Below are 10,000 nucleotides of genomic sequence, written 5' to 3'. Positions count from 1 at the left end.
TGAAATAATTCAACACGGGACTGTCCTCGCCGTGTTTGTTCCAGCATCATTCTGACCTATATTTAGGTTTCTAGTGGCGGCGCCCTCTAGTGGCCGTAGTAGTTCTGACGGGAGCTAAGCAGGAGGTAAGGTGAGGAAGTATAAGAGCGGGGTACAGGAGACCTGGGGATCAATTCACTTTCTGGATGAATTCAGTAATTATACAAAATACGTCATTAAAGACAGCTGAAAGACACGCTGAGCGTCCTGAAGAAAGCTGCTTAAAATTGGCCAACATAGCAAACAAATAAGCAGTAGTGTAGTCGGAGTCAGTTAGTATAAGTATAGTAACTCGACAGGTTCAATAGTGGGAAAAATGAACGCAACATCGGTGCTGCACAACCGGTACGAGTCCACAGCTTTCCACGGACGCTGAACGCAGCAACGTCCGAAGCTTCCTGGACCGGTGTACTAGTACTCAGTTGCCTTCTCCGATCGGTTAATATAGATAAGATATAAGATGTACTTTGTTGTCCCTGAAGGGAAATTAGTTTTGGACTCTGTCCGTTCCGCAGCACAAAATACAGAAAATAAGCATCTCTCAACACTCTCATGCAACACAAACATGCTCTCATATACATTAGACAGGTACATATATAGTAATACTCTCATATACATTAGACAGGTACCTATATAGTAATGCTCTCATATACATTAGACAGGTACCTATATAGTAATACTCTCATATACATTAGACAGGCACCTATATAGTAATACTCTCATATACATTAGACAGGTATCTATATAGTAAGCACATTAACTCCTTTCAGTGGCAGTTTTTAATTGAACGACCCTGTCAGCTGCATTCTCCGCAATAAGTGTAGCTCAGCCCTTACACAACTAACATACTGCACAACCCCAATAGCCTACGTATCACGCAAATGACATAATGCACAACCTAAATTGCCTGCATACTGCAAAATGACAGAGTCAGGCCGCATTCAGACTGCCTGCGTCAGCCATCCGACACTAACGGCAGCAAAAACGGCAGATCTTTCCATTCATTCTGAACGGGGGTAGTGTGTTTAGGCTGCGGCGGGGTTTGCTGCTGGGGGGGACACGCAAAGAAACGCAGCGGGCCTGCGATGTAAAGTTGAGACCGACTTAACGTTTGGAGAAACTCAACGCCACGTCATGCAACCNATATTCGCACCATACTCCATGGTAATATATGACTTTAGCGTGTAAGCGCCAGCATATCTTCACCAGACTCCATGTAATATCAGGCTTTTAGGACGGTATATAGCCCATATCCCCGGCATGTAGCGATGGGTGAATTAGGGTTTATTCAACCAACTGCTGAAAACTGACCGAAAAATCAAGACTCCATAAAAAAAGATTTTTACAAGGACACATTTATGGGATGGATCCTACAGAATGACCTGTTATAGTTCCAGAGGAATATCCTTTTATTTTGAAACAGAAACGATCCCCTAAATCACCAGCCCCCACCTCCCCAGCTCGGAAAACAGTACTGTTAATCATCGTAAACACACTCTCATTCAAGGGCGAAACTAATAACTACCCAAGCCGTGCTTGATTCATCTTTCCACTGTTCCAACAATCACCATCTGGTTTTTGCCAGTGTAAGATTTGAATCATCATAAGTTTTATTTTATATCAGCACGACTCGCCAATTGTTGCCAACACTCTGACCCTCCTCAGTAAATCTCGGGATCTGTTTTCCCTCCTTTATGCCACTCATCCCTCCATCCCTTTAATTCAGAAGTTGGTTTGAAAGCCCACACCACACACACACACACACACACCCACCACACCACATTACAATGTTCATCAGGTGAGCTGCTGTCTGCTCTCGCTGCTCTAACTTGTACAGCAGCTGTGTGTGTTTTTGTGTGTGTTTGTGTTTTGTTTTTGTGTGTTTGTTTTTGTTTTACTCATCCTCTCCAGCAGAGTACTGCTCAGTCTCTCCATTGTGTGATGTTTCTGATAAAGAAATAATTCACAACCCGGGACTGTCCTCGCCGTGTTTGTTCCAGCATCATTCTGACCTATATCGTGTCTAGTTGGCGGCGCCCTCTAGTGGCCGTAGTAGTCGACGGACACTAAGCAGAGTAACGAGTGAGAAGTAGCAGAGCGTGGTACAGCGACCGTGGGGCTGCATTCAGCTTTCTGGATGAATTCAGTCAATATAGCAATACGTCATTAAAGACAGCTGCCAGACACGCTGAGCGTCCTGAAGAAACGCGTGCTAAAAGTTGGCCAACATAGGCAAACAAATAAGCATGTAGTGTCGTCGGAGTCAGTAGTATAAGTATAGTCAACTCGACAGTCAATAGTGGAAAAATGAACGCCACATGCGTGTGCTGCACAACCGTACGAGTCCACAGCTTCTGCAACTACGCTGAACGCAGCACGTCGAGCTTCCTGACTCGTGTACTAGTACTCCAGTGCCTTCTCCGATCGGTTACTATCGATAGATATATACGATGACTTTGTGTCCCTGACGGAAATTAGTTTTGACCTGTCCCGTATCCGCAGCACCAAATACAGAAATAGCATCTCTCAACACTCTCATGCAACACAACAGCTCTCATAGACATAGACAGTCATATATAGTATAACTCCATATACCTAGACAGTACCTATATATACTGCTCTCTCATATACATTAGACGGTAACCTAGATAGACTACTCTCATATCCATGAGCCCCGGCCCCTATATAGTATACTCTCATATACATAGACAGTATCTATCTAGTAGCACATTACGTCTTTCAGTGGCAGTTTTTAATTGAACGACCCTGTCATCTGCATTCCTCGCCGCAATAGTGTAGCTCAGCCTTACACACACTAACATACTGCACAACCAATCCTACGTATCACCAAATGACATAATGCACACCTAATTGCCTGCATACTGCGCAAAATGACAGATCGGCCGCATTCAGACTGCCTGCGTGCAGCCATCCGCCACTAACGGCAGCAAAAACAGGCAGATCTTTCCATTCATTCTGACGGGGTATGTGTTTAGGCTGCGGCGGGGTTTGCTGCTGGGGGGACACGCAAAGAAACGCAGCGGGCCTGCGATGTAAAGTTGAGACCGACTTAACGTTTGGAGAAACTCAACGCCACGTCATGCAACCGGAGATCAGACTTGTGGGTGTGTTTTGAGGCGGTGTGAGAGTCCCGTACAGGAAACAGGAAACATCACTGCCTCTATCTCTGCCACTAGAAAGTTTTAAAACTCCAAAAACAAGCTCTGAACTGGCCGGGAGTTTGGGGAACAGCTGACTGTTTCTTCAGTCCCTCTCTCTCTTTCTCCGAGAATAGAAGCTGCTTTCAGGACGTCAAACTTGTTTATATTTAAGCAAATCTCAGTGACCGAAAACTGACGGAAAAATCAAGACGCAATAAAAAAAAGATTATTTTACAAGTGATGAAAACTGTTCTGCTTCATCCCCACCTTTCTCTCATCCAGGCAGGTGGTAAGTGTGGCTGATGGCGTAGCAGCAGAGGGGGTTGGGTAAGTCCTGATGAAGGGTTCAGTGTCATCGGCGTAGCGGGAGAACGAGATTTCATGCCAGCTGATGACACGTCCGAGGGACAGCATGTACAGCACTGGTTCTCAAACTCTTTCAATAATGTACCACATTTAAATTGTGTTTTTAAGCCAAGTACACCCTGGTACTTGGGTTAATAAAATAACCCAGTATGTTCAGTGTGTATGAAGAGAAGGGAGAGACGATGAGCAGAGAGGGAGATAGAGGTGAAGAGAGAGACGGCCTCGAAGAGAGAGGGAGTACCGAAGGGAGATGAATAGGAGCGTCCCTGTTGCGGTAGTTGCCTATCAGGGAGAGTCTAGGGAATACGCGCCTACGAGATAGGAGCTTTCCCGCCTCTCGTCTTCTATATCTCTTTTCTCTCTGCTATCTCGTCCGAATGCTCCTGTGTCTTCCCTTTCTCGCTACTGTCCTCTATCGGCTCCTTATCTCTCTGCTCTTGTTTACCCTACGCATCCTTCCCTCCGTCCTCGGCTTCCCATACGCCTTCTTCTTTTCTTTCCTCGTTCCTGTCTTTCCTCTCTCTGCTCGTGTCCCTCTCTGCGGTCGCTTTCTCTCTCCAGCTCTTTATTCTCTTTCGCTCCTCTTTCTCATCTTAGTTCTCATTCACTCGCCTCTGGTTGCTCTCTCAGCGTGCTCGATCCCGGTTCGCGCTCTGCTACTTTGGTCGCTCTCTCGCGGGGTCGCTCCTCTCGGGCGTCTCTTCGGGCCTTTAGGTCGCTCTCCGTGCTCGCCGGGCGCTCCGTCGCTCTCCGGGGTCGACGCTCGCGCTCCTGGCATAGCCCGCGCTCGGCTGCGCGCGGTATACCGCTGGCACGAGCGAGAGATCGCTCGCGCGGGCTCGCGCGGGGCTCGCTAGGCGCTCGACTCCTCGCGAGCGCCGCGGGGGGGACGCGCCGCTGCCGGGTGCCGCTGGTGATGCGGGGAGCGCGCGCTCGCGCTCGCCAGCGCGACGGCTAGGGATCGCGGCTCGCGATCTGGGGCGCGAACGCGGGGGGAGCGCCTCGCTCGAACGGAATCGGGCTGAGGGTGGCTAGCGGGGACAGCGACGTGCCGCGGCGGCGCGCGTGCTCGCGCCCCCCCCACATAAAAGGGAAGGAAGTGCAGACACTGTCGACAAACACGGTGAAAGACAATCGAATAGGCGGGAGCATCGGGGTTATCGTAACAAAAATTGTGGATTGAAAAACGCCACCAATCCCATCAGCGGCTCCACGAGAGTGATCTGAGATCTGATTGGACCTAATCCTCAGGTTCATTCAGGGACCACAACAAACCTTTTCCTCTAGTTTTCATTTATTTATGTCCGAGAGAACATGAGGTGGCGGCGGCGATTTCTTCTTACTGGCATTCTCTCCGCATGTTGTCCTCTATCGGCGATCGCGATACCGCGCTGGAGCATCATTTTCGCTCTCTCTTTCCTCTCTTCTTTTTCTCTCTCTCTCTGTCGCTCTCTCTCGCCTCTTCTCGCTTTCTCGGCATCGACTCTCTCTAACTTGCTCATCGTTCTTACGTTGCTTGTGCGCTTCGAGCTCTGTTTCCTCTCTCCGTCTCTTCTCTCTTTATCTCCGTGTCTGTGCTCGCTCTCCGCTCTCTGTGCGTGTCTCTCTGTCTCTTGCGTCTGCTCATCGCCGGTCTTTACGATGCTCTCGCGCCGGTTTCCGCGCTCGTCTAGCTAGGCTCTCGGGCCTCTCTCGCTCTCGTGCTCGCAATCTGCTCTCGCGCTCTCAGCCTCTCGAATCCGGCCGGCGCGGCGCCGCTGCACATTGCTTCGTCTTGCGACGCGGTCTCGGTGGCATTCGGGGGCGTGCGATACCGCTCTGTCTGCCGCTCGCAGGCCGGGGCCGGCGCCGTCTTCGCCGGGCCGGCGCAGGCCCACGGGCCCCCGACTCTCGCCTCCTCTGCTCTCCGCCGTCGCCCTCTCTCTGAATCTTCGCTTGTTCTCTCGCGCGCTCGCCCCTCTCCTCTGGCTCTTGTCCGTTTGGGCGCAGCTCAGGCGCGCTTCGCTCTGCCGCGCTCTCCTCCTTCGCTCGGATGTTCTCATCTCTACTCCTCTGAGCTCCCCCCCGACACATGCACCGCCATATTAAACCACTATCGTCCCAGCTCCAAACGATGGTCTCCGTCGCAGCTCACTTTCTCTCACTCTGGTATTCAGGTTCTCTGCGCTCTCGCTCTCTCACCCCTCTCGCTCTCCCTCATCTCCCTCTCGTTCGTCTCAGGTTCTCTCTCTCTCATCGCTCTCTCTCTCCTCTCCCTCTCGCTCTGTCAGGTCTCACCTCTCTCCCGCTCTCCCCCCCCTCGCCCGCCTCTCTCTCCTCTCCCCTCTCGCGCCTCCTCTCCTCCTCTTTTCAGGTCTCCGTCTCTCTCTCCTCCCCCTCGCGTCTCTCGCTCCTCTCTCCTCTCCCCCTCCCCTCCCCCCTCGTCTCGGACTGCCTCACTCTCCTCCCCTCTTCTTCTCCCTTCTCCCGCCCCTCTCCGCTCCTCTCTCTCTCGATTGTCCCGGTCTACAACGGGTCTCAGTCGCCTTCTCCGCATCTCCTCCTCGCGGCTCTCCTCCACTCTCATCTTCGGCATCCCTCTCTCTCTCTCTCTCTCTCCTCCTCCTCTCTTCCTTCGCCCCTCTCCCCCTCTCTCTCTCCCTCTCTCTCTCTCTCTCTCTCTGTTATGTAAGCTCTGTCCCTTTATTTCTGGAGGATTCAAGATTTCTCCGAGGAAGCTGCCGAGTCAGTGTGACGACTAAAGATAACGGACATAACATCTGATTGGGGTTCCTAGAGATCCTTGAGTCCTAAAGGGGGTTCCCTGGGGTCTCTGGGACGTTTCAGAGATCCTTAAAACATTTCAGGGTGTCAGCGAATAAAAAGTGTCCAAAGAAGCACCGAAGAAAGAAAAGTGTCTGAAAGGTTGTAGAGTTCCTTCAGCAGATTCCAGCAGTCCTTGAGTAACTTAACTGCAGCCTAATGTAAGCATCTGTTGCTACGGTTACCTCCACTTTAATAATCTGAACTGTGTCTGGAGTGATGCTGCCAGCCAATCAGAGAGCAGGATTCTGTGAGGTCACAGTAATCTGACATTTAGCTCTGAAGAAATGATAATAATAATAATAATCTGATGCTGAGCAGAGAACAGAGTAGAAACGTTACCGAGCCTGATAACCAGCGAGCTGTTCACGTCATCATCATCATCATCATCCTCCTCATCATCAGCATCGCCACGCTCACCCCGTCATCATCATCATCATAATCATCCTCATCATAATCATCCTCATCATCATCATCATCATCATCATCATCATCATCATCATCCTCCTCATCATCGGCATCGCCACGCTCACCCTGTCATCATCATCATCATCATCATCATCATCCTCCTCATCATCAGCATCGCCACGCTCACCCTGTCATCATCATCATCATCATCATCCTCATCATCATCATCATCATCAATCATCCACTCCCTCCCCTCAATCTCATCAGCATCGTCCCCGCAAAAAAAGCGCACGTTTACAACAACCGAAAATCATAACTCCCACAACTCATGAGAGACACAGAGAGAGAGATACTAGGGAGGGATAACAGAGACGAAGACTAGAGAGAGAGAGAGATAACTAATGGGGGAGAGAACAAGAGCGATAGAGAGATAGAGAGAGAGAAGAAAGAGAGAGAAGAGACATACGATAAAGAGAGCGAGAGAGACAACCGATAGAGAGATATACGAGACGAGAGAGCAAATAGAGCAAGAGAAAGACAGACATAGAATAGAGACCAGAGAGAAGAGAGAGAGATAGAGGAGACAGACATACAGACAGAGAAAGAGAGACGGAGAGCAAAGAGAGAGAGAGAGAGAAGAGACAATAAGGAGCGAGAGGGCAAAAGAGAGAGATCGAGAGGGCTCCCCCGAGCGATATACTCTATCTCGGCGCTTCAGGAGACCCCCATTCGCTATTCTCTATAGCATCTCTCGAATACTCCCACGCGGCTCGACCCCGATAGAACGAGACCAAGGCTTCGTCGCTACCAGTTCTCATACCAAGGAGCTCGAGAGCTAGCACGACGAGCAGCAGACCACGCATCTTCGCTCTATCGATATAGAGACGACCACGCGCTCTACGTAGAGGAAAGAAGGCGGAGAGAGAGAGAGGACCAAGAGAAGAGACAAAGAGAGATAGAGATAGAGAGGAGACAGATACAAAAAATAGAGAGAGAGAGACCAAGAGAAGAGTAGAGAGCGAGACAACGAGAGAGAGATAGAGAGGAGAGCCCAATAGCGAGACACAGAGGAGAGAGAGAGATAGATAGATAGCGAGACAAATTAGATCGATAGCGAGAGAGACAAGAGAGAGAGTAGAGATAAGAGAGAGAGAGATAGACAAGAGAGAGAGAGAGATAGAAGAAGCGAGACAAGAGAGAGAGAGGAGAGGAGAGAGACAACTAGAGAGGAGAGCGAAGAGAGCAAAAGAGAGAGAGAGATAGACCGAGAAGAGAGATGAGAGAGATGACAAGTGATGAGAGAGAGATATAGTAGACAAAGGAGAGAGAGAGAGAGATGAGAGATATACAAAATAGAGTACAAATAGAGAGAGATGACAACTATACGAAGATAGGAGACAAAGAGATGAGACAAAGAGCAGATAGAGAGAGAGAGATAGAGACAAAGAGAGAGCGAGAGAGACAAAGGCTAGAGTAGAGAGTATTTGAGAACAAAGAGAGACACAGAGAAGAGAGAGAGAGATAGGACCAGAGACAAGAGAGAGAGAGAGAGATAGACAAAGAGAAAGAGAGAGATAGAGACAAGAGAGAGAGAGGGAGATATATAGAAGCAATGATAGAACAAAAGAGAGGCGATTCTCTCGTGAGCGAGCAGAGAGACAGAGACAAAGTGATAAAGTAGAGATAGATATACCACGAGTACTAATATCTTGAATATATACACATGCTACTCTCATATCTCGATCATATCTATATATGACCATGCGATATATAGAGTAGATCTATATGTATATCCAAGGCTAGCTAGGGAGCCAGAGCGAGAGCACAATAGAGTGAGATATAGTCTATAGTGATACCCATTATATATATAAGATCGAGAGAGAAGAGATTATAGAGTGAGAAGATACGAAGGAGAAAATCTAGCCAGATATTGTTGTGTTCTGTGACTCATTAATCAGTCATAGCGTTATCTGAACACTTTTTATTAAATTTTTATTGAATCTTAACGTTCACTCGGTTTATCCATGTCAGGCTTGAACGCGTATACAGATCATCCTGAAACACCCCCAAAACCATCCAAACAAGGTCGCTTGTTAAACAAACAAACAACCACAACAACAAAAAACGCGACCTAAAAAAACAAACCCCCCGGTGTCACACACTTCCTGACTCGTGTGAACGCAGCCTAAAGGCTGAAGCCCGGAGCAGTGTGTGTGTGTGACGTCTCCACCTGTTCCCTCGGAGCATCTCCTCCGTCACGTTTGCATCCTGCTGCTGAATGGAGGCTGACTCCGCCTGCAGAGGGAACAGGCTGACGGCTTACATAAGCACACTGTACACCGAGTATTATTCTCCAAACATGGCCTTAATCCTCACACTGGGAGAGATAAGTCTCCCCAAGGTGGGATTTCTGCAGCCGAAGATGAGATATACTCTCGTCTCCTTCATCTAAAATGCATGTTTGATGCTTTCATAACAAAACTAACAAACTAACTCAGCGACGGAGGCAGTGGTAGAGCAGCAGCTCCCGTGTTCGGAGACGTAAAATCCCTGTTTTTTAGGGCTGTGTACAAGTCAGGCACTGTTAGACACTGTTAGACACTATTAGGCACTGTTAGGCACTGTTAGGGACTGTTAGGGACTGTTAGGGACTGTTAGGGACTGTTAGGCACTGTTAGGTACTGTTAGGCACTGCTAGGCACTGCTAGGCACTGCTAGGCACTGTTAGGTACTGTTAGGGACTGTTAGGCACTGTTAGGGACTGTTAGGGACTGTTAGGCACTGTTAGGGACTGTTAGGCACTGCTAGGCACTGCTAGGCACTGCTAGGCACTGTTAGGTACTGTTAGGGACTGTTAGGCACTGTTAGGGACTGTTAGGGACTGTTAGGGACTGTTAGGGACTGTTAGGCACTGTTAGGTACTGTTAGGCACTGCTAGGCACTGCTAGGCACTGTTAGGCACTGTTAGGGACTGTTAGGCACTGTTAGGGACTGTTAGGGACTGTTAGGGACTGTTAGGCACTGCTAGGCACTGTTAGGCACTGTTAGGCACTGTTAGGCACTGTTAGGCACTGTTAGGGACTGTTAGGGACTGTTAGGGACTGTTAGGCACTGTTAGGTACTGTTAGGCACTGCTAGGCACTGCTAGGCACTGCTAGGCACTGTTAGGCACTGTTAGGCACTGCTAGGTACTGTTAGGCACTGTTAGGCACTGCTAGGTACTG

The sequence above is a fragment of the Sander lucioperca genome, chromosome 18 (genome assembly GCF_008315115.2).
Source record: "Sander lucioperca isolate FBNREF2018 chromosome 18, SLUC_FBN_1.2, whole genome shotgun sequence".
NCBI lineage: Eukaryota > Metazoa > Chordata > Actinopteri > Perciformes > Percidae > Sander > Sander lucioperca.
This window is presented reverse-complemented; position numbering follows the sequence as displayed.